The sequence below is a fragment of the Delphinapterus leucas genome, chromosome X (assembly GCF_059928025.1).
Source record: "Delphinapterus leucas isolate spDelLeu-1000000601 "Yukka" chromosome X, BTC_Dleu_Yukka2, whole genome shotgun sequence".
NCBI lineage: Eukaryota > Metazoa > Chordata > Mammalia > Artiodactyla > Monodontidae > Delphinapterus > Delphinapterus leucas.
This window is the reverse complement of record NC_143150.1, coordinates 52,513,028-52,518,807: the sequence shown is the minus strand read 5'-3', so window position 1 is coordinate 52,518,807 and position 5,780 is coordinate 52,513,028. Positions and strand designations below refer to the sequence as shown.

Genomic DNA, 5,780 nt, shown 5'->3' with positions numbered 1-5,780 from the left:
CTGGTAAGTAATTTTATAGAAATTAGATTCCAGAATCAAACATACCCACATTTGTCACTTGCTAGCTTTCTGGCATTGGGAAGTTACTTAATCTCACTAACCCACAGTCTCTTTATCAGTGGAATGTGGAAAATAATATATAACTATATCAATTAGGACTTTTCAGTTGCAAGCACCATAAATCAATTCTGGCTATTTTATTCAAAGTTTAATTCATTGGAAAATAACAAGGTATCACAGAATCTGTGGAAAGCTGGTGAGTCAGGTCTGGAAACAGGCAGGAACTGAAGTAGCTCTGAATACCTAGGAAGCAGAAAACACAAAGGCCTCATAACCAGAATAGTCTAAACATTATGTTGAGGATGAGATAAACTGAAACTTCAGTCACTTTCAATTTAATTGCTTGTCCCTTAACTACAATAGGGTAAGGCCTCTAGTTACAGTCCCACTGTATTCTTCTCAAAAGAAAATCAGTGCTGTGAGACTGAGGGAATGGATACCCAATATCCAACATACAACAAATGCCCACTATGCATATAAACCACAAATCACATAGTAAATGCTCAGTAAATGACTATTTTAACAGAATAAAGTCTGGACAACTTAATCAGGCCTTCATGGCCATTCAATTTCTGACCTCAATCCACTTTTCTAACTTAATTTTCTCCCAAATCCTCTACATAAACCCTGAATTCTCATCTCTGCCCTTCTCAGTCCATTTTCCCTGCCTGAAATCTTCTCAACCTCTCTCACTTTTTAATATCCAACTTATCTCTTCTAAGGCTCAGTTTAGCTCTTTTTCTGATCCTGGAATCACTGGTTTTGTTTCCTCATTTTTTCTTAATCATGGATTGCTTCTTGACATCCTTTTTGAATGGTAGTCTTGTATTTGCTAACTCTTTATGTGCCCAGCTTGATTATAAACTCCTTCAGAAGAGAGATCATGTATCATATATTTCTTTGCTTCCTTGATGGCACTGAATCCAGTGTTTTACACATAGTAGGCACTCATAACCTTATGATAAACAAATACAAGAATTGCAAATTATTAATTTAAATCAGCATTCATTTAATGATCACCTTCTGTAGACTCAGCACTGTGTTGATTGTTTTGAAGGTACAGAAAAAAAACTATGAAAGTTGCCTTTGATGTAGCTCACAGTCTAATTTAGGAGAGAAAAAAATAAAAGCATGCAGTATCCCAGGAGCAGTTATATTAATAAGTAAAACATATCATGTGAAAATGTTTTATATCAGTATTAAGGGTATGAGAAGATGTAAAAAGCGGGAATAACTAATAGTTATGGGAAAAATGAGAAGGAAAGTTTATTGAGGTGGAGAAGTTAGTTAGCAGGGAGTAGTCTGAAACGTAACTGGATATATGAGGTTAGAACTGGGAAAAAGCTTCACAGTCTGGGCTGGAAATATAGGCTTGTGACTCATTGTTATGTAAGGAGTGTTAGTGTAAATGAAGAAATTACGAAAATATGGTAAGCCTGAGGAAAGCCATGTAGGTGCCATAAAGGAAGTCCACCAAATTATTCCATTTAAAATATCTCTGTGTTTTTTAAAACAGATTTATTGAAATGTAGTATACATACTATAAAATTCACTCTTATTGGTGTATAATTCAATGATTTTAGTAAATTAACAGAATCGTGCAACAATCACTGCAATTCAATTTAAAAATTTTTACATCATCCAAAAATTCTGTGATACTCATTAGCAGTTAATCTCTTCTCCCATGCCCAGGCTTAAGCAAATACTCTTCTGTTTTCTTTCTCTGTAAATTTGCCTTTTCTATACATTTCATATAAATGGAATCATATAATGTGTGGTCCATTGTGTGTAGCTTCTTTCACTGAGTATGTTTTTAAGGTGTATTCATGTTGTAGCATGTATCAATAGCTTGTTCCTTTTAAGTGATTAATAGTATTCCATTGTGTAAATATATCACATTTTGTTCATCCATTTACTAGGTGATGGACATTTGGATTTTTTCCAGTTTTTCTTATTATGGATAATGCTACTATGAATAGTTACAACATGCCTCTGTGTGGACATATATTTTTGGACATATATCTTTATCTCTTACGGTTAGATTCCTAAAGGTAAAATGGCTATTATATGATAAATTTATGTTTAACTTGTTAAGAAACTGCAAAATATTTTCCAAAGTGTCTGTACCATATTATGTTCCCACTAACAATGCACAGGTGGTCTGCTTTCTCTGCATCCCCAACACTTAGTACCATTTGTATTTTTTATTATAGCCATTCTAGTGGATATGTAGTAGTTTCTAATTGGGATTTTGATTTACATTTCCCTAATGACTAATGATGTTGCATATCTTTTCATATCCTTTTCAGCTATTCATAACTTGTTTGATGAAATGTCTAATCAAATCATTTGCCTATTTTTAATTAGGTTTTTGTCTTCCTAATAATTATTGAGTTGTAAGAGTTATTCAAATATTCTATATACAAGCTTCTTAGTTTATTATTATTTTTTTAATTTGCCTTTCTCTTTTAATCCCATCCCTGCTCCAATTCTAAAAAATGTCCCCAGAAATTAAACACAAGGAAGCTCAAAGAGCCAAGGCAAGCCAGCCCAAGAGTAGCAGGCTCCTTCCCACAGGGGCCAAAGTATGGGTGCTGGGGTGTCCACTCAGAGCCTGGTAGTTAAAGCTGGTGCAGAAAAAGGTAGTTCCAGAAGCTAGCAGTAACCCTGCCCAGAGGGACTTTCTGCACAGGAGCACCCCTAGCAGGGCCAGGCTGTGTAAAAAGTGGTGTTTGTTGGTCTTGTGAAAGAGCTCCTTCCTGTAGGCATCCAGGAACTGGGCTAAGTGTGCCCCATAGGAGGCCAGGCCTAAGGCCCCCACTCCGGACAAGGCACCCAGACAGCAGAAAGCAGCCCCTGGACTGGTCATGGCTGTGGATCAACAAGCTTTTTATTAGATCTATCATTTGCAAATGCTTTCTTTTAGTCTGTGGCTTGTACTTTTATTTTCTTATTGGTGACTTTTGAGGAGCGAAAGTTGATACATTCAAATTGATCAATTTTTTCTTCTATGTATCATGCTTTCGATATTGTATCTAAGAACTCTCTGCCCTACTCAAGGTCATGAATATTTTCTCCTATATTTTCTCCTAGAAGTTATATATTTTAGCTCTTAAATTTGGGTCTGTGACCCATTTTGAGTTAATTTCTTGTATATGGTACGAATTAAGGGTCTAATTTATTTCTCTAATTTTTTTTTTTTTTTTTTGGCCGCACCATGCAGCTTGCGGGATCTTGGTTCTCCAACCAGGGACTGAACCTGTGCCCTCAGCAGTGAAAGCACCGAGTCCTAACCACTGGATTGCCAAGGAATTCCCTCTCTATTTTTTTTTTAAATGTGGGTATCCAGTTGTCCCAACTCCTTTGTTGAAAAAACTATCCTTTCCCCCCATTGAATTGTCTTGGTACCTTTGTTGGAAATCTACTGACCATAAATTTTAGAATTTATTTCTGAACTTTGAGTTCTGTTCCACTTATCTATATGCCTATCTTTGGGCCAATACTACACTGTCTGATTAACTGTGGCTTTATCTTAAGTTTTGAAATTGGGAAATGTGAGTCCTCCAATTTTGTTCCACATTTTCAAGTTTTTTTTGGCTATTCTGGTCCCTTGTATTGCCATATGAAATTTAAGATCAGCTCATCAATATCAGTTTCTGCAAAGAAGCCAGCTGGGACTTTGAGAGGGGTTGCATTTAGTCTATCCATCAATTGAGGATGAATTACTATCTTGATAACATTGAGTCTTCCTATCTAAGAGCATGAAATATCTATTTATTCAGATATTCTTTAATTTCTCTCAGCAATGTTTTGTGGCTTTTAGTGTATAAGTCCTGACAGAAACTCTGTGCTGAATGAACTGGAGGGTGGAGGGTATGGGAGCAGCTCCAGGTCCTAATGCCACAGATTCCCACAGTTTGTACTCCAAGGTCAGTGATGTTTCAGGAATAAACACTCCTCAGATGGATATATAGTTTTGGTCAATTTCCAGAGTGCTGAAATGGTTGCTTTTTTAATCTTGTCCAGGTTTATAGTGCTTTTCGGAAATATTTCCTAACCTCCTCACCTAGCCATAGCTGGAAGTTCTAACGTGTGTATTTTTATGAGAATTTGTGTTCCAAGCACTTCTAATTCCAAAAGCCCGGTGATAGAATATCTATTGAGTTATGCCAATTCATTCAAAAAACATGTTAAACTACCACTTGTCATGTAAAGGCAAAACATATGAGTTACTGAATAATTTTTTTTGTATAGCATTATGTGTTTAGAGTTATGATGAAACAGTGACTGAAATTGACTACATAATTTAATTCAAATAAACAGACATATCGAGCATTTCTTATGTGTTTGATGCCACAGGAAACAATAGATGAATTAATCATTATTGCTACCCTAAAGAAATTCTCCATGTAGCGTCAGAGTCTGCAAGTATACTTCAAGTCTACAAGTCTTCAGAGTCTGAAGTATCAATATCAGGTAGACAGCCAAGTGTGCATCATTGGAGCCCCAGACTCATAATCAACTGCCTTTTCAGAATCTCTATTTGGATGTCTAGCAGACATCTCAAAATTAACATGTACAGAAATGAATTTGCTCACCCACCTTTTACTACTAATCTTCTTTAGTGACCTCATCTCAATAAATGGCACCTCTGTCTAATGAGTTCCAGATACTTAGTAGTTATCCTTGATTTCTTTTTCTCCATTACCCCATATCCAATCAGTCACCAAGTCCTCTTGCTTCTACCTCAAAAATAATATCTCATATCTGCTCATTTGTCTCCTACTCTAGTGCCAACATCCTAGTCCAGACCATCTTCATCGACTGCTGCCACCCCATCCAAATTATCATACCTGGTCTCCTGCATCCCTTCTTAAACCAAAATATCATTTCTTCATACGTGGGGCAAAGTGATCTTTTAAAAATGAATATATGATAACGTCACTTCCCTGCTTAAAATTTTCAGTGGTTCCACATTTGATGTACAATATGTTGCCCAGTTAAGTATGTTATTCAAGAGCCATAGCATTCTAGCCCCAACCTAGTCCAACTAACCGTCATATCTCACCTAGACTAACATTCCTTCTGTATCCAATCTTATCTCCTATCTCTTTTCCACGTAGTAGAGAGAATGATTTTTCTAAAATACAAATATGAGCATGTCTCTATTTCTCCTCTATTCAGAACTTTTCCCATGAGTTTTTGGACAAAGTTCAAAATCTTTAGTATTGTCAGTAAGGTCCTTCATGATCATGCTCCTGCCCATTTCCTCAGCATTATCCCATACCACCATCACCATTAATCATTACCCTCCAGTCATATTAGCTTATGGTTTCTTGATGGAGCCAAGCTCACTCCTGTCTCAGTACCTTCATATATGTTTTTCCTTCTGCTTTGAATTGGCCCTCATCCTCTTTACCTGGCTCATGACTATTCATCTTTCAGGTCTTATTTTAAATCCCTCTTTCAAAGAAAGGTCTTCCCTGATCCCATTTACTAAGTACTAGCTATGTGCTGTTATCAAACCCTATGCATTTTCTTTATAGCACTATCAGAGTTTTAATTAAATAGTTATTTGTAGGTTATTTATTTAATATGAGTGGTCCTAAAATCTATGAGTTTAGGGACCGTGATTGTATTGTAATGTCACCAGCATTTTCTAGCACAGTGCTGGGCACATAGTAAGCACTCAATAAATATTGGCTGAATGAATTAGTAAA

General features: G+C 36.2%; 1 pseudogene; it reads right to left on the bottom strand.

Moving 5' to 3' along the window:
- Positions 1-2,570: 2,570 nt before the first annotated feature.
- Positions 2,571-3,660, bottom strand: LOC149744247 (transmembrane protein 256 pseudogene; annotated as a pseudogene).
- Positions 3,661-5,780: the final 2,120 nt, after the last annotated feature.